Source organism: Trichogramma pretiosum, unplaced genomic scaffold, assembly GCF_000599845.2.
Source record: "Trichogramma pretiosum strain Unisexual culture from Peru unplaced genomic scaffold, Tpre_2.0 scaffold31, whole genome shotgun sequence".
In the NCBI taxonomy this organism is placed as follows: domain Eukaryota; kingdom Metazoa; phylum Arthropoda; class Insecta; order Hymenoptera; family Trichogrammatidae; genus Trichogramma; species Trichogramma pretiosum.
Genome location: NW_019641631.1, coordinates 1,663,757 through 1,690,262, shown reverse-complemented (window position 1 = coordinate 1,690,262; position 26,506 = coordinate 1,663,757). Strand labels below are relative to the sequence as shown.

At 44.2% G+C, this 26,506-nt stretch overlaps 1 protein-coding gene across 1 annotated transcript in view; it reads left to right on the top strand.

Annotated features, from left to right (window-relative positions):
• Positions 1–11,724: 11,724 nt before the first annotated feature.
• LOC106652214 (zinc finger protein basonuclin-2-like) overlaps positions 11,725–26,506 on the top strand; it is a 202,212-nt gene continuing 187,430 nt past the window's right edge. Inside the window, exon 1 of the mRNA XM_023459282.1 lies at positions 11,725–11,833. The gene's annotated coding sequence lies outside the window, so the exon portion shown is untranslated. The remainder of the gene's footprint in view (positions 11,834–26,506) is intronic.

Here is a 26,506-nt window from a genome sequence, read left to right as displayed (position 1 = left end):
TTGTCCGCGCGCCGATCGGTATATATCGCGAGACTTTTCACGCGTCTATCGCTCACTCATCAGCTGTTTACATCCCATTCGCGGCTGACCTACAATCGCCGCCGAGTCGAGAGCGAGCAAAATCAAACTGTCAATTTCCCATCTCAATTGGAATATCAGAAGCGTTTAAGTGCGCAACTCGGTCGCTGCTTTTCCTCTCTCGCGGCTCTACTCGGCTTTATCGCGCGCCGAGCTCGCTCCGAGCGGCGTAAAAAGACGAAGGAGAAAAAAACAAATGCGCGTACAGTGTCTGTATACACGATCGCGTACCGGTTTTCTCATAACAACTTAAGCGACGATAAAAAAGGCCCATGGAACATTCACACTGCAAAAAGTACACCCACAAATACACAAACATTCGCACGTAAATCATGTATAAGTTAGGTATAGAAACGCTGGCTCGAGAGCTCGAGCGAGTGCGAGTAGAGCTGTAACACCGTAGTAGGGGGTTGTTGTTCGCAGGTGTAAAAAGAGACTATATAAGTATCGAAAGTCTCTTGTATATCGATAGATACACGCACATAGCACGGACCCAAGGCACTGCGAGAGACGCTCTTGGCGCGTTGTTGGCGCGTTGTCGCGCGAATATGATCTTTGAGCCTTGCCGCTATCTGTAACACACATCCTTTTCTCTCTCTCGCACACTCGCGAGAAAGCAGCACCCAAACGAGTGCATAAAATCCATAATGCTCGTTGCCATATATACAAGTTGAGGTACAGAGGTGTTGCCTCGTACTCGAGCTTGCCAAAGCGTGTACCTATAACATAGCTCGCGCGTTTGTAGCTTTGCTCTGTATTTTGTTCCGTGGCTGCGGGACGGCATTATATATTATGGCCCCGAGTGTATGAATACCCGAGTTTATGCGTGACGACTATGCGATCGAGGGCTCGAGAGACGCGACGACAGCGAGCGGATAGTGATAGAGACGTTTTATACCCGGCACACATTACCGTCTCTCGTACACACAAACTAGTATCGGCCGATGCAGTCCCATGCGCGAGCGAGAAGGAGCAAAAGATCTGATACGGTGTTGTTATGGCTATTCCCTCGATCATATAAGTACGCGTGCATCGGCTCCGAGCCCGATTTGCACGCTTCACGAGGATACATCGACGAACTGCTGCTTATCCTTTTTCCCCCCCTCTCAACCCAACTGAGCATGTATACAATGATTGTCGGTGTGTATGCGCGGGTACTAGCTGCTTCTTTCATCTAGCTCGAAGCGCGAAGAGTTAACATTTCACCGACGCTCTCTTCGTATACATACAGAGATGCCATATCGCGCTAACTATTACACGTATTGTACGTTTCTTATAGATATATAAACGCACGACCAGAGGAGGTTTTCCGCACTTTTATATATACAGGAACGAAGAACGTGACCGAGAGCGAGCTTGAATGATTCTCGCGCGAGCTCTTTCTCAAGCTCCAAGCGCGCCTTTTACTACATTTATTTATTTGCAAGAGTCGTTATTGAGCGGGGAAAAATTTATAGTGTTCGAGGTACAGGCTCTTTTCCTGTCCTATTTCGCGCGCCTGCAAACACAGAGACCTTTTGTTGCCAAGCTTATTTATTCGCCGTGTTTACCGAAGGGTTATATCTCTGCCTATATACGAGTTTTGACGAATTATCGACTGACCACTAGTAGACTCGACGTGGCAATTCTACGTGGCTATTGCCTTTTTCCATGTCTGAATTCGAGTTTGGAAACTTTTAATTAAATACTCTACCAGAATTCAGAAATGTATCGTGGGTGGTAATTATTTTCCTTGTCAAACTCGCGAGGAATGAGTGCTTTTAAAACTCGATACTCTTTGGGCAAATCGATCGTGCGCAGTTTTCCCCAACGGTCTTTCTCTCTCTGTCTCTTTCTATCTCTCTCTCGATTCAACGAAAGGGTCTTTATTCAATAAAGATTCAAGTATCATCGACGATACACTCGCTCATAATATATATGGCGCGTCCCAGAACGCGACCCTCGCCACGGGAGATGAGGAATTTTCTCTCTCTCCCATCCCTCTCGGCGTGGAACTAAGATAGCACGGGATATAAATATACATTGGACCGGGGAGGAAAGGGTTGCATTATACACAGTAAGTCGCGGGTGGGCGCGAGCCATCATCGCGTCTCTCTCGCTTGTTTTCCTCGTCGAGCCGCAGCGACGTAACATGACTCTCTCCGTGAGTTGATATCACGGCCAAACAGAGACAGTACGTCAGTCGTTATCGAGTGAAGGGGGTAGCACGAGCGCCTATAGATATATATACAGGGCGCGTACGAGCGACCGGGCGACGACGACGGCTTATAAACCCATCGTGCGCGTATACCGCATATAGCAGCTGTGGCAGCTCGAGGGGGTAAGAGTAAGAGAGCAGCCGCCTGAGCACATGCCAAGGTATAGCCAGAGACAAGGCAACCCTTGCCTGGGGCTTACAAGAGCGAGAGAAAGAGACACATGCGCGCACGCATACACACAAGGCTAAGCCGAAGGGGTTAGAGGTGTACGTAGCGAGGCATGCTCGTAAGGGTATCTGTTGTCATGGTCCCTGATGCTACTTCGTCTCGCTTTCTCTCTCTCCATTATTGATTAAAGATGGCTGCGCGAGAGACGCCATTTTAATATGCGCAATTATAATGTGTACCTTAGCAAGCAAAGTGAGAGATCAAAGTTTATGCTTGACTTCCTCCTTGTGCTGGCTCCGCTGCATCCTTAGGTCACCCTTATTCGTATTATACCCCATACATAACCACTTGTATACGTGCTCTTATTTCTTTGTTTGCTCCGAATCCAGAGAGGGATCCGCTGACTCTTGTAATCGGCGACTTAATCAGAACACGTTTGTTGCTTCAATTAGCTTGTTGATATTTCCCGCTAATTATTTAATAAAATGACTCGCCTATCGATACTGGACCAATTTATTGACAAAATATCCGCTCTAAAACTCGGGTCAGTGCGAAGCCTCGTTGAATTATGTATTAATAACGTGAATTTGTTAACATAAGCTGTCGATAGTAACATACCATAAACATAATCCCAGTTGACGTGAAGGCATGCAAGGAAAATGTCAGCCCTCTAAGTACAGCAATCATCGACTAATATAACTCGCGACTCAAGCCGTTGTTGGGACTTTTCGATCGTCGACGTTCGTAATTCTAAATACTCGGCATGGGCGTCGCTCGCACGTCCATCGACGATAGTCCTGCACGCACGTCAAAAAATCCGCATAACAGCATATACGTATCCGTTTGCGCAAGACAATATGGCCGTAATAGGAGGCTAGATCAATGTCGAGCTATACACGCGTGCAGAGGCAAAGCGAGCTCTGCTTTGTGCGTGTGGTCTAGATGAGCGTTTCGGGCGCCTCGAGGGCATCTCTACCCGAGAGAAGGAGAGATGCTCGATAGCATTGTCCACGCGCAATTAATACAACATCTCCCGGAGCGCAGCGAGCTCTCGACATAACGGAGACATTTTTCAAGCGCTTCCTGATATCACGATTGACGCGCGCGAGCTCGACTCTCGCGTAGTACATACATGGACACGAGCTCGGGTATACATGCGAGTCCTGCGCGACCTTATCACTCTCTCTCTCATTCTAGGGCCCCCTAAAGCTATATTTGCATAATACTATTTCTCTGGGATAAATTTTCCATGGCTCTTTGCTTCTCAGAGAGTACACGCGCGCGTACGCAATGTTTTATAATGCGTGGTTATGGCTATATACGCACACACACACACACACACACTCACACACATACACACGAGCTGAGATGGTAATTGCACGTATATATATACGATCCATAGAAAACCAATATAATATGCGAGCGTATCTACGCCCAAATTATCGCGGTAGATTTGTTGACTAGGCGCGCGCGCGCACGGCAATCTTATATTGTTGTGTGCCCCGCTGCTCATGCACATAATACTACGTGAGCACATAGACACGCGTGTGAGTTATACATATAAATATAAACGGTAGAAATGGCTCGTTCTCTCGCGAGAGCACGTCGAGCTTCGGTTATGAAAGCTGCCCCGGCTCCGCAGCTACCACCTTCTACAGTATAACTTTTATTGTTGTAAGCTGCAATTATTGTCCAATGAACGGTTATATATTTTCAGTTAGCAGATTGTAAAATTGATAAAAAGACGTGTGTAATCTGCACTGCCACGGATACGCTCGCGCACACACACTCGCGCAACCTGTCTGTTACATGCTCCGGAGCATGTGAAATACTTTGCTTAATTTATAACGCTGATTCTGCATCCGAAGTACTGCGAGCTGCCTCGTGAACGCGCTGCACAGTTCATAGGTATTTGGTCGAATCCCCGTGTACTGCCTGATCTTCGAACCTGGTTTCGAGCGCGACACTTTGTTGCGTCGATCAGGCAACGAGAGAGACCCGATCTCGCGGCTGCGGCACATTTACTCTTTGAATCGTCCTCCCTCCATCGTTGATCGATCCCGGCAATATCGAGCTCGATTCGTGCTCGGCTGCACATTCAAAAATCACGAAATATCGTCTGATATAATCGTTAGCGGCTCGCATCGGTTTGGCCGGCGCACTAGCAGAGAGCAGCGCGCTGCATTGAATAATATTGATGCACGAACGCGCGCGCGGCTGGTCGAAGATAAACTCCCGATAAATGCCGCGCTCCGTGTGCCTGTATGTGCGAAAACCGCGTCTTTACATACAAGTTTAAATTAAGCCTTAAATCCCCTTCCGTATGTAATATGTATATATGTGCGTGCATCTACTAGTCGCGTTATACACTCGCGTTGTATGTATAAAAGCTGCTTTTGCTGCATCTCCGTATAATGCGCATGGCTATATATACGCCAAATGCGAAAGCATCACGTTGGAGATTTATATCAAGCATAATGTATGTACCTCATTGAGCAAGAGAGACCACGAACTACAGCCTACACATACGTACAAACACTCGCACGCTGCACACTTGTAGTAGCTATCTTCGCGCTTATATGCGCGCGTGTGTGTATAATATAAACCTGGTGGTGGCGGCGACCTTTGCCTCTCATCCCGCGTCATTAGACTCTCTGCAGCAAACTCGTTTCGAGTGTATTCGCTGCAAGTATATGTACAAGAACTCGGGGAACTGTGACTCGAAGGAAAAATATTTCGTTTTTCAACGCGAGTTTTAATCGTTTCGTATTTGTTGCAGCGTTGAAAGCTAATCATGAACTGGTCTGTAAAATATGTCAAATACATCTATTGGAGGTTTGTACTGAAATCTTTAGGTAGGCATACATTGATGACCTTTTGCATAATATTGTTTCCTTATCAAAGAAGCTCTGGGATCGATCCGAAATCGACTTTTGCCACTTTTACTGTCTGGTATATCCCGATTACATATTCGTAAATTTAATTTAATTTCTGACCGATGTCTGTATATATGTCTGCATATTAGAATATTGTCAATGAAGATACTCACGTTAAAAAAATACTTGAAAGATACAAAATTAGAGTGTATTGAGAACTATAAGGCAAGCGCGTTAAAAATTCTTGGCATTTTCACTCTTTCTTCGGGTGCGCTTTAGTTTAAAAGTTACCGCTAGATGGCACGTGACCAAAATTCTCGAAAACTATAAGAGAAATAGTAAAGTTTTAGCATTAATTCGAGGATTAATGAATTTTCAATCAGAACACTTTAGAGTGCAGTAAGTTGTGCGTATCGTGCAATCCTTGTGGCACGTACTACAAAACTACAGTGACAAGATTTCCTCATTTACATTATAAATTTTCCTGTACACGAATATTTATTCACAAAGTCTCCTTCTCAACTTCCCAGTCTTATATTCAAGAAAAAAAGGGTAGTAGGGACTGTTCAGGTGTACACTACAAACTTTACTTGAAAACAGCATATTCGAGAAAATACGTAGGCCTGTCATAGCTACGCCATGTACACTTATAGCGTACAGGATATATAATAAGCGCTCACACTCCAGCGGGTGAAGCGTTGCAGTATTCGCCCGCGCGAGAAGAAATAATGAATATAAAACTGGCAAGATTATGGCATGTATAAGTATCGGGAGAATACGACAAGTACGACGACCATGTGGCTGTGCCATTATCGTATTTCTTATTTACATCGATTTACTGCGCCGATGCTGCAGTGCACTGCGAGTTTGTGTGTGTGTGTGTGTGCGCAGCACGTGCTGCATGAGCTTCTTTCGGCGCAGGCTCTCTCTCTCTCTCTCTCTCTCTCTCACAGTCTCTCAATGGCAGCAAGCCGCTCTCGCGCGCTTTGAACTACTCTTCTGGCTTATATTCGACGTTGATTACATGCGCTCGCTCGCGCAATTAGCCGTGCCGCACGTTGACTTGATCTTTTTCTAGGATCTTTTATGTACCTCCGCGGCAGCGAGCGCGATGAGAAAGCTAGTGACACTGCCTGCTAAATTGGCGGCTCTTTCTCTCTCTCTTTCTCTCTCCCTCGTCGAGATGTGAAATTGAAAATCGATTACCGTTAAACGTTTTGCGCTTACACATACACACACACACACACTCGTTCAGCTTCGTACATGTGTACGTATAATGCGAGTAAACAGGTTGCACTGTGTGCTCGTGAATTGCCGATCGCGGGATTTTCACGACTCCATATACGACGGCGTTGATTATTTTAGTCAGCTAGCGAACATAATTCGCGAAAAGTATTTCGATTTAGATAAGTTGGTGTAACTTGGGTGGCCTTCGCTTCTCATAATCTAAATCTATTTGCGCAGCTCCATGATATTGCTCATAATACATGCGCGACTCGGACTGCCTTAATTTGTTTCTCGGCGACTTTTTTCTTTCCACAATTCGTTAGTACTTACCGCCGCAGCGGTGTGCAGTATGTGACGGGACCCGTGCGCGCGATTGCATTAAAAACAAATCCATTTTTTACGACGGTTTGAGTTGCGCCAGATACGAGCACGCCTGCGACGTAAGCTTATTAACCAAACGCTGTGCGAAACAAAATTAAATCTAGATGTTGTTTTTCGGCCTTGCGGCATTACCTACACACGTAGCGAATCGAAGTTTATATTCGGTCACCTCGATGGAACAAGCAACTCGCCGTACGCGCCCAGCGATAAATACGTCATTCAATGATACGTAATTGAAGCCGGTACGCATATGCAGCACGGCGCAGCTAAATAATTAACCCAAAAAGTACAATACAGTGGAGTATTAAGTCGCGTAATGTTTCGTCGTTAATACACATTTGGACGCGAGCAGATCGCAGCTCGCGTGAGAGCGAGACGCGATCGAGGCTATAAATAAACGAGCAATATCGCACGAGACGTCCACACGCAGGAGTCACCGATGCAGCAGCAGCGGCATCGGCCGCTTCATTACATCGCGTACCAGTGGAAAAGTAATCTCGGGACTTTTAACGCCTTAATAACATACGCGTATATGTGAATGCGTAGGCCAGGTATACGCTGGGCAGGATCAAAGGTACTCATTATGGGCCAGGGCAAGGACTTTCATCCGCGTCACGAGTCTCTTCGTCGTCGATTCATTTCTCATCAAGCGAGGACAATCGCTGCCCCTGCGCGACAGAGATCGAGTTTTATTAATAATTGCGTCTACTCTCGAGTTTCGATCTGCTCGTGTTTTTTTTTCTTGTTTGCCAGTGTAGTGCGTGCGTATATACCTGCTATCTGCAGGCACTACCGGAACTGGGCGTCACTCCGCTGCTACGTAGATGACACCCTTGATCGTAATACAGATCCACGATTCGTGACCAGTTGCAGCTACTACTGTCTTTGTTGAGATTAACCACGCGTGTGCGATTATTATTTTGCGATCGCTGCGTTGACCATGCCGTACGTGCTAGTAGTCGATTTTTTCTCCTCCCTTTACTCGGTACTGACCAGCGTAATAAAAAAATATATTGATCCAGAAATCCCAATCGCAAATAAAAGACTTGCTCGGAGCTTTGGATTGTTTTGTGTACGAGCCTGTCAATGTCTTTGAATCTAATGTTTTCGCAACGACATATGGCGATCGAGTGACTGAATTTGCTCATTCCCTTCACGCGCGTGAAGCGTGTCAAGACACCTGATTAATGGTTTATGGATTTTTGTCGATTTGTCCCATGTATAGACACAGCCTTCGATTCGATTTTCGTCATTTATAATTCTGCGACACAAGTTCGCGCGTGAATGGGTCGATAATACAATATCGGGCGCGTAATTAACAGAGATGAATGCAAGCACGAGCTCGGCCGCGGACTTTTGTTTAGAAACTTTATTAATCACATGAGTGACACTAGAGAAGGAGAGACTGACCAGTCTTGCTCTCGACGCCTTGGTTCAATAATCAATTGAAGAATTCGTTGAAAATAGCATCGACTGCGTATTCATTATGTGTTCAGTGATCTGTTTTTATTACCGTTGTGTACAAACACACGACCTTTATCAGCAAAACAACGAGCAATAAAAACTTGCGTTGAGATATTTTTTTTCTTTCTCTCTCTTTCAAATCGCGTTATCGCCTCAACTAGATCTGTTTCGTGGAGATTTGCATTCCATAGGCATGCGTATGTGTGTGTGTGTATGTGTGCAGAGTCTCTTTGATTCAAATATATATTAAGCGCGGCATAGCAGCAGAGACCCCCGAGATATCATATATGAAATGGCATTCCGTAATGCATATCGCTGCGCTCCGCGTGCACGTATATGTACTGCAAGTCGAGCGAAAGAAAGGGAGAGGAGAATCTATACGTAATGTATGCACGTGCTTTTTAAGGTCATTGGTAAACAATGGCATAGTTACAGCAAGTGACACAGCAGAAGCTCGAGAACACGCGCGGCGGGGTTATAGTATCTCGCGCTCGGCGAGATTGTGATTTGCATAGGTCGCAATGTGTATACCCGCCTGTGCACATAAACAGATATTGCGTACATACACACCGATACACGTATCTGCTGAATGGCGCATTATATAGCGAGAGCCGAGTGCATTAAATAAATACATAGATGTGTGTATATATACTCGACGACGTGTTGTTCTATGCTGCGCGTGAAAGTGTCGTCGACGAGCTCGACGAGACAAATTGACAAGAGATCGCGCAGACACCGTGTTGTCTTTGGCCTTTGTGCATTTTTATTTTTATGCATAATGTACGAGTGCTCGAATGCCAAAATAGTGTGTCACTCTGTGAAACACGATGACGACGACGACATCGATGCAGCGCTGAAAAGGCACAGCTGAAAACAACATTTATCCTGGCAACAGTCACCCGCGTGCAAGCACCATTGTAATAAATTCTTACGAAAATGCAGCCTCACGATTTACTCCAAAGTGTCCTACGTTTATTGTCTGTGCGTGTTTGTAAATAGACTACTTGGCGATTTCTTAGCCCCCGAAATTGAGCGTGGAAATCGCCTGGGTGCGGCTTATAATTTCATCGATAAAGCTACCCTCTGTCCTCCGAATAACCTCATTGTCGCGCAACTATCGTAAAAAATGCACATTGGGCAAGCCGCGTGTATTATACACTGTCGAGGTCGCGTCGAAAAAAGAATTCGCGTGAATTCGTACCGATTGTCAGCTCGAGCATTATTGCAGGCGTCGTTTTGCCGAGACTCGAATCGGCTCCGAGCCAGCGTCACGCTTCCTTTATTATTATATACGAATATCATATCGTAACCAGCGCAACGTGTGACACTTCGTGACGAGCAATTTTTTTTTTCATTCACTTGACTTATGATACATTTGAGCGAGACAAGCAACCTCTCTTATTATAGGCGTGAAGCGCGTTTCACAATCGAAATCGACCCATCTAATGTGCGCCGCAGTCGCCTATAGATACACAGGTTTATGAGACATCATGACACGACACAATGCGCCATTAAAAGTAGGCTTTTTAGATCGCACGCGTACCAAAGTGTCCTCACTTTATGTCGTTTAAAAAAAGCAAACATCATTTCCTAATTACACAAAAGAGTTAATGTAGACGCAAAAAGTCTAGTTTCTTTTTTTTTTTTTTCATAGACTGCTCACGAGTTCCTTTTGTTGCTGTTTTTTTTCGATCGCCCGTTAATCGTAGCAAATGTCATCCGATGAATCACGGGTTTATCGAATGTGACTCACACTTCGCGCATCGATCATTTATATTCAAAAAAATCATTCTGTTCTATTCACTACGATCGAATAATTAAAGCGAAATCGTATTTAAATCGCATTGACGCAAAACGCGACTAGCTGTTTTTTAACCATGGCCACGACACGTATCGGCTTGGTGCCAAAAAGACCCGAAGAGTTTGGCTAATTTCGCGTACGCATTACATACACACATGCACGGCAAGACCCGCAGCAGCAGCAGCAGTGGCACAAGGTTTGTTTGTCTTTGAAAGACGTTATTTTCGACTCCCACGTAGTTGGGCCAATACGCGACAAGAGACACTTACCAGACCCCCCATGAGCGTCGTCGGGCTATCGTCGTCGCAGTCGTCGCCGTATCATTGACCACAAATCCAGCGCCTCGAGATTACGCCGAGCGCGAAATTGGTTACATGATTCGTCAGTTATCCAAATATACATTACGCTTCTTGCGCTTTAATTATAGACCAGCTCTGCACGCCTAGAGGCCTATATACATTATGAGACTGGTATTTGTCATCGTAAAGTGACTTACTCGCTATTATTAGGTGAGCTTGTTATTCCGCTTGCCAACGCCTGTCGTTGCTCTTTTTTCCATTGTTTTTTTCTTCATTTTATTGTAATAAGTATAAGGTGCAGACAATATTGATCTGTCGTTATTATTGATCATGTATTTTGAAATTAAATATGGATATGAGTAATCGAGTCGACGCTTGACAAAAGGACAGGGCTTCTTATTTTGTAAGCAGCATGACTTTTGACAATATCAATGTCAAATTCATTGTCACAAAATATACGTGAAGAAAAAGTTTAATTGTCGTTTTATCCGCAATCCAACTCGCTACATTTTTTAACTGAGTTTAAAGAAAAATTCCTCTTCGAGTTTATTGATAGAGTTATTGGAGTACGTATTTTTTTTGTAAAGATTCTTTATACGATCTAAAACGAGCTGCAACAATGGACCACACGTGCGACTGCGACTGCTTGAAATAATGTTCTTAACTTTCAATCCTTTTGAATGTGTGTATGGCTTGACGCGATGCTCTGTGTCTCGTGTCATCTATCTTGCCAAGGGTATAAGTTTGCACATTCAAACACTGACACTGAAGTCGCGCCTTCACGGCGCAGACCAAGTCTCTCAATGATCCCAAATGAATCTTATAGTCTTTGCAATGTATAGCGCAACAAATGCCCTGAAAGATTTCTCGACGATTATAAAACACCAGCGCACCGAGTAATGTATACTTTGTGACGTTGAGAGAATAAAATTACTTTTGGAAAATGTCCTTTTATCTTTTTACTATCTTACGCGCATACTCGCGCATGCACGCCTGTGTAACCTTAAATTGTGCAAGAGATAGAATTTCACGAGCGAAGAATGCAATAATCAGTTTTTGGAAATTAATGACAAGACATTTATTTCGTTGATGTACCGCAATTAATTTAATTAAGATTGACTACCCGCAGTAATTCTCTTCTCCCTTCTTTTGCAGTGGTCATCATGGAGTTATCGTCCTGAATCACCGTTGAAAAGATCATATTCAAATCACCATTTCAGTACGGACAATGTGTCTGAACTTTCACCTTTAAGGAGGACTCAATACGTTGCTGCCAAGAGTTCGGAATTCCCAGCAGAACATATAAACAAAATACAAAGTTCAGTTTCAACATTGAGCACGGTAAGTTATTTATTGATGCTCGTGAAAAGTTTATTGTTTTAAATCATAATAATTGTAATACGTTTGCTTCAAATTTGCCTCCTTCTTATGTTCAATAACAATGACACACAAAGATTGTCAAAGGCTGATAGTTGGATGAAGGTAAATAGCCCGTGACACGACATGTACGAATTTAACAACAAGTTAGATTGGTCGATATTCAATTTACTGTTTTGTCAAAATTTCCATCACCTATCATGTGGGTAATCCAAATCCACTACTTACGCACGTGACCAAATTACTAATCCACCCTTCTCGCCAAGTTAATAAAAGTTTATTTATATAGTTCAGATTCCTATTAAAAATAGTTGTTCAAGTTCAAATTACGTGTTTCAAGAATTTCGACGGTATAAATTGTATTTTCTATCCCCATGAAACACAGTATGCGAATAAATTTTTCATATTATAGTATTTTGAGAAATCAGAGTAAATCTTGATAGTCATAAAAAATATAGGTTTTTAATAAAATCTTTAATAAATCAACGAATAGTTTTCAGCCTAAAATAATATTAATTAAGAACCCGAAAAATATAAATCATCTTTGAAATAAATGTGAAAACCAATTATAATGTGATGGAAAAACAAAACCTAATGAATTGAGCAATTGACGTGCGGGGTGGGTCCGTTACATTTTGAAAAACCCTGTGTATCAAGGTCCAAAGTAGCGGCGCCAACAACAGTATATAGTTACAGTTATACACGTGTAGCAAAAGAAACGATAAAATGTGGAGAGCGCGTATAGGCAGTTACACACACACAGCACTAATAACAGATATCTCACCAAAAATAAAAGTAAATCAAAGCGCCAATGATGAGGTACATTGTGTACTCGTCACACCTTGCGCCACAGTATGTAGGTTGATGCATTATTTATAAATACTCGCGTGTAGAGTCACGATGCAAGATCTACTCGAAAAAAGTTGTCTGCTAATGAAGCCTAGGGTTTTTTGCTTTCCTCCTCCTCCTCCCCATGCGAGTCGAAATTAGTCATGCTTCCATAACGGAATGCACTATATACTCGGTGGTAAAAGAAGCCACAAACTTTTGCCGCATGTGGATGAAATTGCCGGGCGCTCGCCGGCGTTATTCGACGCGATGTCGATGCAATTCGATCTTTTTTTGCCTGATTGACAGTTGTGCAAGGGGTGCATACGACGAGAATTTTGCCATTTTCGCTGTCGTCGCATGTTTTTTTATCGATATATAGTCCCACAGGCTATGCGCGCGCGCGCGCCGAGATTGACGAGCTTATTGTGCTTTTAATTGACATGCGTGTGTATACGTATTTTTCACGTTACGATGACGTCGTATCAACGCGATGCTCTATTTTTCATCGGGAAATATCAATTTTTCGTACTTTTTCACTCATATTTCGTGATATGCAACGTTTGTTATATACATTATGCAACGAAACGAATCATGAATAAGTGTATCGATCGATCTTTTCGCGACCAGTGCACAACATTCGAAAAATCTCAACTCATCCACGCACGAATAAAAAATGTTCTCTCGTCACGCAAATCCTAAAATATACGTAAGCTTCTTGGTATCCACAAAGCGAGCGAACGGATCCTTGGCTGCAGCGCGCGCTATTCATCAGGCGCATTATTAAAATCGCGACATGATGCTTGTATGGTCTCTCTCTGGTCGTGTACCAAGTCGTTCTCGCTCTCTTCAACGCGCTTTCAGGTCCGAGAAAAATTTCAATCGCCATCAGGAGGCGATCAGTAGATGCCATCAACGCGCGCGCGCCCGCGAGACAGTCGCACAAAACCCAAGAGCAATGGACAGAGAGAGAGAGAGAGGAGAAAAAAAAAGTACCTAGGCCCACCTCGAGGGGTCATAACGATGCCGCAACGGCCTCGCACACGACTACTGCCGTCGCCGCCGTCGCTGCTGTCGCGACAAAAAGCTGCGATCTATCAAATTGTTACAGCAGCGGCAGCACTGGCATCATCAGTGGTTTCATAACTTTTCTCCTGCCATGTAGCTTCGTGTATAATAAGCTTCCTTTCTCCGATTGACGAAGACGAACAAAAGCACGCAAAATTCCACGCGTGAAATCCCTCTCTTGGTCTCTCGCGTGCTCTCTCTCTCTCTCTCTCTTTCTCTCACTCCTCACTTACACTCTTGACGTGCCAGTAATATACTTGATGCATGTCCGTACTTATATACAAGCCTAACGAATAAAAAATAAAAACTTGGCGGTAGTTCATTCGATATATACTTGTCGACTCGGTCTTGTCCGTCAGTCGTGTCTTTGCTTGCTCAATGCATCTCACGCACTGCACACACATGTGTACCTTTATTATATTCGAATTAACCCCATAACGCAGATTAATTTGAATATCATTATTGCATTTTAGGCAGTTGTATCTCGCTTTCCACGCGGCGTGTATAACATACAGATCAAGCGCGTAATTAATCTCTCGACGAGTAAAATGAATTTAGCCGCGTATAGAGAGAGTATCGGGAGTCGCGATGTATTGCGCAAAAGAGTCGTCGACTGCACGAGTATACGCTCGGATGCTGCCGTTGAAGCTTCTCTTGCAACATGAAAAGGTAAATATATAAGCTTCGTCGCTGCTGCCTTATGAACTCTTATGTTGTTTTAAATCTATTTAGAACTCGCCAAGTTCATTAAGTCCTGCTAACTTTTGGTAATTTTACCCTTTTTTTATTGATGAACTTGCTCGTTTGACGTTATATTACTTTGCCTTTCATAATGAAAATGAAAAAATTTCTCTTTTCTTTTTGAAATCAAATTATTAATTTGCGCAAAGAAAAATATTATCAAAGGTAAAATTATCCAACGATGAAAAAAGGCTATACAAATACCTAGAACTACAGTACTCGATTTTATTTGAAAAAAAAAACTATGGACAAACAAGAACGGCAGATGTGACCCCAACATACATCATATACGCGAAAGGATGGATAAAACTACTTATTAGATGTGCTCAAAATATATATTACGAAATGAGACTCAGCGCACTTCTGAAATCATCGCACCGTTTCGAATCAAAGTGCCTGCAATTAAGAAAGAGGAAGAGGGAGAGAAAGAAGACCATTTTGTCTTGACACGCGCGTAACGCGTGTGTTATTATCATTTTTCGGACCTGGTGCTATACACACGTTATGCCCACTTACAAAGAGTCATCAGCTGCCGAACAATGAGTTGCTTTTCATCGGGCGTATATCACGTATAGATTTATTATTAATGTGCTGCGTATGATTTTTATCGTTCTTTTTTAACGTGTATTGTGCGCAAGATAAAAGACTGCTTCACGCCAAAATAATTGATCTGGCGTCGCAGTCAGCTGTTTACAAATTGACAATGAGACCGATGTAGGAGCGCAGCTGCTGAGGAAATATTTATGCAAGAATTTCGAAGTGTTATCCTTTCGAAGGAAAACATAAAATCCACTTCGATTCAAGCGCATTAAAAAGTTTATTAATAAATGAGGTATTTTCGCAAAAAAAGTATACAATGTATTATAGCGTCACTATTCGCATTCGAAGGAGGTATAATAATTCGCGCGTATAATAAAGTGACGAGATATTAATTTTGATTCATTTAGAATTCCTTCGTTCAACATAATATCCGTGAAACATTGCTTTGTGCACTAAAATAATATTGAAAAGCCGTAACTAGGCAGCAATAACAATCATCGGCGGCGGTATTCTTCCGTAAAACAATAAAATCCATGACTTTAGCATTGAACCGCGTTGACTTTATAACTATAAATCTCGTCATAAATAAGTATATATGTAAGCGCGCGAACGCACAAGCACGAATGTGAAAAATGTATTTATTTACACGTCAGCGAGTCAAGTGCCACACGCTGCACGAGCGTAAACGCAGTGACATTCGGCGCAAAAAATACAGGCTTACGGGCAGAAACATAAAGAGAGAAAAAAGACGACGATTATTAGCAATGAAAGAAACAAATCTCGCAGACACCACACACGGCGATAGCATTTAAACGACTTGTAAAACCGGTAAACGAGTCGTATTTTAAAATCGACTTTCATCGTTCCGCAGAAATTTGCCTCCTGATAAATTTATGAAGAGCCGTTAAAGCGCAGATTCTCTCGCTCTCTCGAATCGTCAAACGCACGTATAACGCATAACCAGTGTCATTCTCGAGCCCGTCGCTGCAAATCCCCGCGATCATTCTATTTTTTCCCCCACGAGCGCCGAGCGACGACTTCTAGTCGAGCTTTAACGCCGGACCCCCGCGAAAGTGGATCGCATCTCGTGCTGCCGCGTCGTTATATACCGCAGCAGACCAACGATGATCATCCGAGTTTTTACTTTCAGCGATTAAAGCTGCGATTGCGCCAGCGTGTCTCGCCGTGCTCGCGCGCGCGTTTATGCAGGCAGGAAATCGTATTTATATCGTCGAGGCAAAAAATATCTCGACTAATGCTCGGATTTTATTTTTAATTCCATTTTTGTTCTTTTTCAACCTTATAAATTAATTTTTTTAATAAAATGTTTGCTCACCAATACATATGAATTAATTTTCCCCTACGGTAAAAAAAAAAAAATTAAATTAAATCCGATCCGATCGTGAGAAGGAGGACTCTGACAACGAAACTGCCTGGGAAAGAAATTTGTCAATTGTAACCCTCGAGCCGAAATTTTTGCGTGTGCCCACGTACTCTCTCGCACACCGACTCGCATTTACACGTACACGCGCTCTCGTACACTGTAGCATAATAATATCGTCGCGTATCAAACGCGCGCATCGATTCTCGAGCATTGGCGCGATCGTCTCGGCCAATTACGATAACGACCCTTGAGCAGCATCATTATGCATCATTATTTTAATTCGAAATATATATCTATATTTACAGGTACGAGATCGATATGGTCCTCAGCTCTCTTTTTTTTCTCTCCCTCTTCTCTCTCTCTTTTGCTCTCGCGTACGAGCTGCAACGGGGCCTCGTGCGCATTATCCACGCGCGCGCAGGACGACGCGGTATCATAGATCAAACGAGGCTGATATTGGGCGACAAGTGCGCTTAGCGTGTGGTCAACCGCAAAATAAAAGGAGCAGAAAAAATTGAGCCGCGCTCCGATCGTGGCACGTTTCCGGTTTGGCATTTTATAATAGCTCGAGAGCTCGCGATGATTATATCAGAATCGAGCCACGGAGAGGCTTTTGCATCTTCTCGCAGAGCAGCTCATCGGCTATGCTTTATGCATGTGATGCATCGATGAGGCGTCGATAAGCACTTGGGGACAGGTTTGTCCTTTCTATGTAGCTGTTGCTGCTGCGCTCGGTAATCGTTATCTTAATCAAATTAAGTCCAATTAACGTGCTCGTACACGATGTTTTACAATGAGTCTCCTCGAGGATTAATTCGATTGGGCGATCTTGTCGCTGCTTTGCAGCTCGCACTCTCCGTACCGAGGCATGTTATTATATCGAGCTACTACGCTGACAACAAGTTTCAAGATCGTAAAAATATGAATAAATTTGCATCGAGCTTTCGATTCTTTCATATAGTTATTCATCAAGTTTTTTGGCATCTACATGCAGTTTGAAAACGTATTAATCTTGGAATATTTATTGGCGCAAAAACCAATCAATATTGCACACCTAGAGATAATTGTAACAAACGAGCTACTATGAAAATCGCGGCGCACGTTGTATACGGTCAATGATTACGCGTGTCGCGCGGAGCATTATTAAACACTTATATACTGCGGCTGCAGCAAAACTCGTATTCGACAAAAACAAACGTTCGGTCGAGAGATCGAGATTTATAGTCAATGTCTAGGACGCTGTAACCTAGAAGTTGTGTCTCGTAAACTATCATTACCATTAGTAATAATTTTTCCAACTCGGCGGCGAAGCTCTGCGTCGTGTTCAGAAGTAAAGACGATTTATAGAAAACAAAATCATCGGCGTTGGCCGTGCGTGGAATCCATCGCTGCTGCGATTGAAAATTCTTAATTCAGTCTTGCGTATAGATACACGCGCGTTACATTTATCAGTGAACGCGTGCATTTGTCGATCGAGGATAGATTTTATAATGGCTATAATAATGCACTTGCGGTATGTACAAATCCAACAGTCCAAGGGTGGTGGTGGTGGGGGGTCGATCGGAAAAGGTCGATAAGAAACGAGTCGCGCATGTTCCACCTACGACTGTTATGCCAGCGCGTGTATAAACTATTTATAGCGGTGCAGCGGCAGCAGCAGCAGCAGCCGTGGCTACAGCAGCGATTCCCAATCTACACTTAATCATGTTTTGCGCTCATGCGCATTAATATATATGCACTTGGGTTCTTTCTCTTTTTCCCTCTCGCGCTCATTCGTGGACGATTAATCGATCGCGTTAATAGATAGAGAAATCGTGGGAATCGTTGAGGTATAGACTGCAGCGAGCGCGAATATGATCTTTCTCGCCTGTAACGCTCGAGACTCGACGAGATATCTCTCCCCGAGCCTCGCGCTAGGCGCATATTGCACACGTGTATAGTTGTGTCGGAGTCGCGCACCGATCGTCGATTCGCTTGTCTATTGTCGATATCGCGCGCGCGCGTGGAGCTCGATGCAGCCAAGACGACGGCTCGAGGCTTGCGCGAGTGCGCTAAGTGTTAATTAAGACGTTAAAAATCGCAGCCTGATCCTAATGAATATTACGTTGCTCGAGCCGCCTGCGCAGCAGCTAGCTGATCGATATTGACTGCCGCGCATTTTTTTCACTCTCTTTGTAACGTGCGTGCGATCGTTTTGCAGCTCGCGAACTGCAGCAACATAGAGAGAGAAAGAGAGAGAGAGCGTTTACAGATGCGAACTATGAGTTATTTTGATTGATCGAGGAATAATAATCTCGAGGTGCGATACGTGCGCTCGAGTCTAGAGCTGATTGCCATGGATAATTGCTCGCCATTTAAACATTGAACCGTGCGTATACCTTTATCGTAAATTTATGACGAACAATTTTTCCCCACACTCGTGCATTATTTTACACCTATGAACTATTCACGTCTGGATCACGCATTGATCGTTGCAGTTTACCCAATTTATATACTTTCGATACTCACGAGTGAGGAATACTTGTCTCCCCTTGCGCGAAATATTGTCGAGAAACCAGCGTGATGCAGCCGCGTTAAATTGTATTGAAAAGCGTGTAAATCAATTGACTTTTCGAAACTCATCGCGGCAGCAGGTATACAGCACGTGGTACCCGATGTTCCCATCGTATGCAACTTTCAAAGTATTTGTACAAGCATCAAAGAGAAGTAGAGAGAGAGAGAGAGAGAGAGACGAAGCTCACGACCGAAAGGACGCGATAAATATAAGAAATCCGTATAGATAGGAAGCGTTGCTCGGGCCGGCAGGGCCACCGCTGCACCGCGCTGATGAGTTTGTATACATTCATTTGCCGAGACGCGCGCACATACACACGAGAGAGAGTGGGAGAGACTGAGAGATAGTCGTGTTCAACCGCGTGAACATCTGCGCCCTTAATTATTTTACAGATTTAGTAGATCGTTATGGCTTGTAAAATTACTACCAATTTCACGCCCCTAAACTTATTTTATCGCCATGCACCACTGCTGCTGCTGCTGCTGCTACCTATCGCCTTTGCGAATCATCGCTCGCTGTAGTACCTGTACGTGTGTCTATACGTGTGTGTGTGTCTATGTCTGTGCGAAAGTAACACAGCGCAAAGGAAGAAAAACAAAGCGACACGCGAAGATAGCTCCAGGTAGAATATTGGACATCTTTTATACCAAAGTAATGACCCATTGTTTATGACTGCTGCTCGATGAACACGCAACGTGTACACTCCGGTTGATCTTTTCGTCGAAAAAAATCATCATCCTCTCCGCCTTCTCCTGTCTCTCGACTCTGGACGATGCTTCGAGACTGATTTTCTCCTTTTTTTATGTATAAAACGCCGATGACGTAAAAAGCTCCAACTATCCTGCTCGGAGTTCGAGTGGCTTTTGTTCCTCGTTACACTTTGCAATCGATACCTACAAACCAATGTTTCATACTCAGGTTCGTGAACAAGTTGTCATCAATGACTTTTTTGTTATCCAAAGAAAAATCAAATTCCAGAATTTTAAATACTCGTGTTGTTGTGTTTTTCATATTTATTTGGTTTTTGTTTTTAAACTCGTAATTCTTACCTCACCTGTTTGTATATCTTTTTTGCTCAACTTGAATTTCAGTAACTGTCGCAACCACGGCTCATTCTTTCTTCGTTGTATATTATAAACCTAATCTTATGGATAATTTTAATTTTCCAATTGCGGCAAAATCAGCGCTTATTAATGAACGTTATCCAGATAGATTTAATTTAACGTCGAACAATTAACGTTAATTAATATTCAGCCTCGGTCTCGCGCGCATTACATATATTCAGACGCAGTATGGAATTGCAAAAAATGTCGAAATTGCAGCGAGCCTTTGCTCGGCAGCTGCGATTAACGTAAACCCCTTGTAACGTTGCATTTGTCGATATTTATACCACGCGAGTATTATATAGGCACAATATTTAATTCTTAATTATCCAAGTTCTATCCTTAGGGCGCCGCAGTAATACAATCTTTATAAGTATAAGCAACTATTCGTGCGGTAGCAGAAGCAGCAGCTACGAGCAAAGCGCACCCATATACCTAAGCTCAGACTTTCTTCTTTCCGGAGGCAAATTAAGGCGACGCAGATCTCTCAGCCTATACGAGCACAGGCATCGGATGGGTCGGTCGCGCGTAAGAGCGAGTAGCAAGGAAATCACTGTAATTTAATAAATTGCGATAGAGAAGTTGCTGCCGCTGCCACCATTCTGCCACTGTTCTGCGGGGCAAATTGTAGCACAGTCATTCATTAGTAGGTCGTGACTCTTGCGTCTCTGGCGAGTGCACAGAGTGTACCTTATATACGTGCCTTGGTCGTAGTCGTCGTAGTCGTCGTTGTTAGGCCGCGTGTACTACTACGGCCGCTTTGGATTTCCTTATCGCTCGCTTATATAGCTGCACTTTAGCCGTGCAGCGCGCGGTGTATAAGACACCAAGAGAGAGAGAAAAGATCGTCGACGATTGCTGCGCTGCTTGTACCTGAGATTGGATAAGACACGTGTGCGCGCACTGGTCGCGCTTTCAATGCTAATTCGACGGATGGCACATTGCATTTCGTTGTTCCTGCTCTGTTCTAGTTGTTGCTCTTGCTGTTTTTGTTGTTACATACCTTTGTTGTTTGACAAATTTTTCCACGGTCTGCATATGCACCAACACATACCGATACACACACACAAACACACACATGTGCACACGAGTTGTGCCTTGAGGTGTACGTTTACTTTGCATTGAGTTACCTTTTTTTTTCAAGTAAAATATTGCATTTAATTTTTCACGTTAAATTTTACGAGTTCATATGCATAATGTCTTATTCGTGAGTTCTCACACATGAATATGCGATAGGCATCTTTCAAAGCATATTTCCAAGATATTTAAAACTCTTATGCAAAGTTAAACTATGATACATTTAATCAGGATGCCATCAAGGATGTTGATCGGCGAAATTAAGAAACGCACAATTGTTGAAATTCTACATTTAACAGGCTTTCGTAACTGCTCGCGCAAAATCACGCGCAGACCTCAACGTAACCGCGCCGTGTCGAAAACGTCTAAAAAAATTATCAAGGAAAAAAAATCCTTCGGGATACATCAAAATGAAGGTATACGTAAATCGAGCATGCAGAAATAAATTGTTGCCCCGAAACACATATACGGCTTATCTAATCGGATGATCGTTGCGGGTTATTGTAAGCAAGCGCTACAACCACGATTTTAGTTAAACCCTCACGACAAATCATTCAAAAATTTTCAGCCAACCAAAGTGCACTTTGCAGCCTATAGGCGCATGGCGCGCCTCCGTTGCGTATAGAGCTGAAAAAGTATCTCGTCATAAAGATATTTCGCTAATTTTCACACGCTGTTTCAATTCGAGCACGCGGGCCGTTACGATCTTATACACTTTTCATCGTTGCTCGCGCGAGAAAATGATGAAAAGTACGTCACGTTTTTTCACAACTCCAGCGGTCGCGTTGACTAAAGTCAAGTCTGTTTCTCCGTGGCGAGAGCTAATTTTCTCCCGGCACTACTACTGTGCAGCAACGTCGCGAATAATTAGGCAAACGCATACACACGCGCGCGTATAGTGCTCGCTCGCGAGGCCCGGATTACACGCCTCGTGGGCGCGTGCGCGCGCGCGAAACTGATTTGCATGGAATGGCGTGTGACAAATTTACCGTGACGCGGGGAGCACGCGGTGCCGGTGACTACTTTGTTGCCTCTCGGTGACTGGATGACGATATAAAACCGCATGCAAATGCAGCGGTGTGACTCGCGAGCAACGGCACCTATCGCACAAGTGCCTACGACACAATGAGGCGCGTGCGACGAAGAGCCGCGACGTTAGCGCGTCGTCCTCGTGAGCTGATTCGCACGGATCGAGATCGCGGAGAGCAGCACCGGCTCCGGAAAATTGGTTCATCGAACGAGCTTGCGGGCAAAAAATGAATAAAGCTCCGTAGCTGGCGTCGATCGATTATTCAAATCTCGGCCGATCGAGAGATTTTATCGTTCGCGCGCGTGCGTTGTCGTATAAATAGGTGCAACAAACTGCGCTCGCGAGCACTCGGTATTATATCCCCGCATCGGTGAGTCGACGTGTCTCTGGTGTCGCGGCCGGCCTGTGCGTGCGTACCTGCCCTGCTCATAGAGTGCGGAAATTTCAAGACAACGTTTCGTTTCTTTTTATTTTAAACTCGTATATACACCCCGAGCCAGCTCGCACACACAAACGCAAACAGATATACTCGTAGTGTATTTGTTGCTTTCATTGAACAAGACGATCCTTATCTCTGGCAACAGGCGCACACACGTACACACACATACGTACTTACACACTTATATGCACAGTCAGATCGATCGAATGACGCTTCGTGTTGAGAGATTCGACGATAAGCCCTCGCGAGCGGACGCAGACACAGCAGTTTGTACACATGCACGTGCACACACACACACACACACACCCCAACACACACATCCAATCGATATACGTGCACTTTACACACACACACACACATACACGAGCGCGTATAAAGCAGAGATCGCTCCGAGTCTTTTCGCAAAAATCGTGCAAAGAGGCCCCGCGTGTAAACGAAAACCTGCGAGCGAGCACACACCGGCTCAATAAGAGATTTTAGCGAATAGAATCGCGAACTTCCTAGTTGCGTCCGAGCTCTGCGCGCGCGGCCAAAGAGGGACGATGTTGTTAGCGAAACGTGTTTACACTGCTATAAATATATCCGAAACCGCTGCTGTGTCTTGACACGATTTCCTGAATCTCGCGGATATTTAGCCCTCGGATTTGCGTAAATGCGCGCGAGAGCGAGTCGAGCTTCCAACAAGGCGCCCATTCAAAACTGCTGCCGCTACTCGGGTTCAGCTAATGGTGAGCTTTTCCAACGCGACGTTCTACCGTTTCAACGACAATGATTTTGATTGTTTTACAATTGAGGAGCGCTCGGCGTGTCTTGGATTGGCCAAGGTCGGGCCGTCTCGCTCGAAAGCGGGTTATATCAATGTCAGCCCCAAGCGCTATGAAGTAACCCCTCCTTGGACTCCTCGGAGTCATTTCTTCACCCTCCTCGAGATATTCTTTTGGGGATACAGCACGCAGACAGCTCCGATACTTCTTCGAGAGAATAGCCAAACCGATCGAGAGACTCGAGGAGTGTACTTATCAATATACATCGATGATACTCGAGCGAGCTACAACAAGCTCTAGCAGCTACCGAATAAGACGAGAGGTTTCTTAAAACTTTCACCGGAGGCTATGAAAATATTTACCCTGCCTCGGCTGACGCGTCTTCTGGGCGCTGCGTTACAACCTTAGAGTTCCGAGTACATTCGCTGGTGCGGAGGACAAATTCGACTCGAAATAAATTCAAACGATCGTTTATCCTTTTCCGCTGATAATATCGATATCGAAGCTCGTGTATATGCCATCGAAATAACGTGTAAGTATCGCAAAGTACGCTGCTCGAGTCCGCGTATCTGATTACATGTATTTATGCTCTGTTCCTTGGCGAGCTGAGAATCTGCTTTACCGTTCGAAAACGGCCGGTTTCATGCTACTTTTGCGCGTCCCATTTATGGCCGCTATATCGAAACACCTTACGCCGAAACTATACGTAACATTTGGTTGGCTGCGCATGCACAACGATGATTTAGTTGAAATCGTAATTTCCAATTTATTCGAGCTGCCGAGGTTCGCGAAAAATCGTATATAGCTAGCTCGTAAGGCACCCTCGGATTCGTGCCTGCGGGACACGTAGATTTTTGTCGAGAGTACGTGCACGCGCGCTCATAGACAAACGATCACTTTGTCTCTGTCTTTTCTGTTCGCGCTTCTTTTTGCGCCTCCACCCGCTGCTTGTTATTGTGCTTTCGAGTCGAGATCTCTCCTCCTACGCATTCGCGTTGGAAAATGAAGCGTACTCGGCGCGGTGCAGCCTCATTTCTGCAGCTGCCGCTGCTGCTGCAATTACATGGCACGTAGAGCAAATTCGTACTTTGCAGATATCAACATGGGACTACAAATAGAATTTATATATAATATGCATTTACGATCTCGTATCTGAGTGATTTGCACGCGTGTGTTGTGTGTGAGTGTGTGTAGGGATATATAGACGCGACGGCAGCTAAATGCAATAACGCGTCAAATGTTCATCTAATGCGCGCATCAAAAAGACAAGTATATCTCTAGGCCATTAACTGTATCACGGCCTGTCTATCTCTCGCCCCGCACACTACGGCTGACTACGGAAAAAGTCAAAAGCTACAACATGTGTGCAGTTTTGCTAGCCGCATTCAAAACGCCAACTACGCTGATGCTCGTAAATGCGATCGAGCACCAAGAGAGAGAGAGAGACAGACTACTCCCATCGCATGGCAAAAGCACAATTACCATTTGAAGAGCAGCTCGCGAGAGACATAGCGAGTGACTCTTTCAGCGCACTCGCGCGAGAGCTAGTCTGCCTAGGCTATTCGAGTAGATGTACAATAGACAGACTCTCTCGAACGAGCTGCATTGCACGCGTATAAAGCACATGCACACACACACACACACATAGACGTAGACAGATACACACCCACGACGAATTTACTGCGCTTTTATAATACGCGCGATAGATCTTTGACGTATATGGAAAACGGCGCCCAAGGCATTTTCAACGTTCGCGCACAATATACGTGTGTGCGATGTGTATGTAAGTGTGCACGAGCAGACACAAGCCAGCACGTACTGCAGCAGGGCACGAGCGTATAGAAACGAGTACACACGCGCAGGTGTATATACCCCTTCATTGTAGGGTGTGGTCCACGTTCGTTAGAGAGGACATTCGCGAGCATGGCCTTTGTAGCAGCTAGCGCGACCTTTTGTACGATCGAGCATATTATAATGTATAGATTCGCACATACACGCGTACATACGTACAAGAATTCATAACACTCGTACTTACATAGCGGGAATATCGAGTGAGGATTATTAAAATAAAAAAAAGAGTCGAATGAGAGAGATGAGCGATCGAGGTCTATAGCTCTGTGTCAATGTGAATGCGAGCGTGCCCGCGAGAGACTACTCGCTTCACTTTTCTCCGAGCCCGTACGACCATACATTATTATTATGTACGTGTGGCTTTACTGCTGCGCACACGAATCAGAGCCTGGCACTTACGCAATTATTATTGTAGTTAAGAGCGTAGCAGCTCAAGCTTGTACAAACTATGTGTATGTTTCTCTATGCTGTATTTGATGCTGCAGTCTCTCTCTTTTAAAATCTATGTAGTCAGTGTTTCCCTGTATAAATACACACACACACACACACACACACACACACACACACACACACACACACAAGAGGGATCGGGGCTTACGCGCAGCATATGCAGGCGGTGGTAACATGTCCGCGTAATGATTCTCAATCGCGTGGGAAAACATGCATAAGAAGTACCAAGAGTTAATGAAGCGATCGACTTTTCAACGATACTTCATCGACGTGTCTTCCAATATGTACGTCCGATTCTGTCGCTCAAATTTCATTTGTCTTTGGTACGTTGTATTTTGCTTTTGCCTATAAGTCTCTCCACTTGATGACTTAATATATCCTTTGCTTTTATTGTTTCGATATCATGGTGCCAATTAAAGCTTCAATCTTGAAAAAGATGATGAAAATCTCCTTCTGCGTTTCGTTTGGTTTTCTCTGCTCCCAAGACCATAAAATACGATATTAATGTAGCCGCGTGCACACATCAGTTCGACACATTTCCCAATCGGCCAAAATATTAGTAGCAAAAAAAACTAATAATTTTATTTAATTAAAGTGACTCGTACTACTTGCTCGGCAAATAGTTACTATATGTATGGCTCGAGCCTCGGCAGGCATTTCACTGTGTTGCTGCTGCTTGCGTAAATTGATCCTGGTGCAGAGTTTATTAAACAGACATTACCATTGGTGTTAACTAGAATTTTTTTTCGCTCAACGTCTCATTGTTTTAGGAGTTGTACATGCCGCGCTCTCGGCAGCACGACGATTG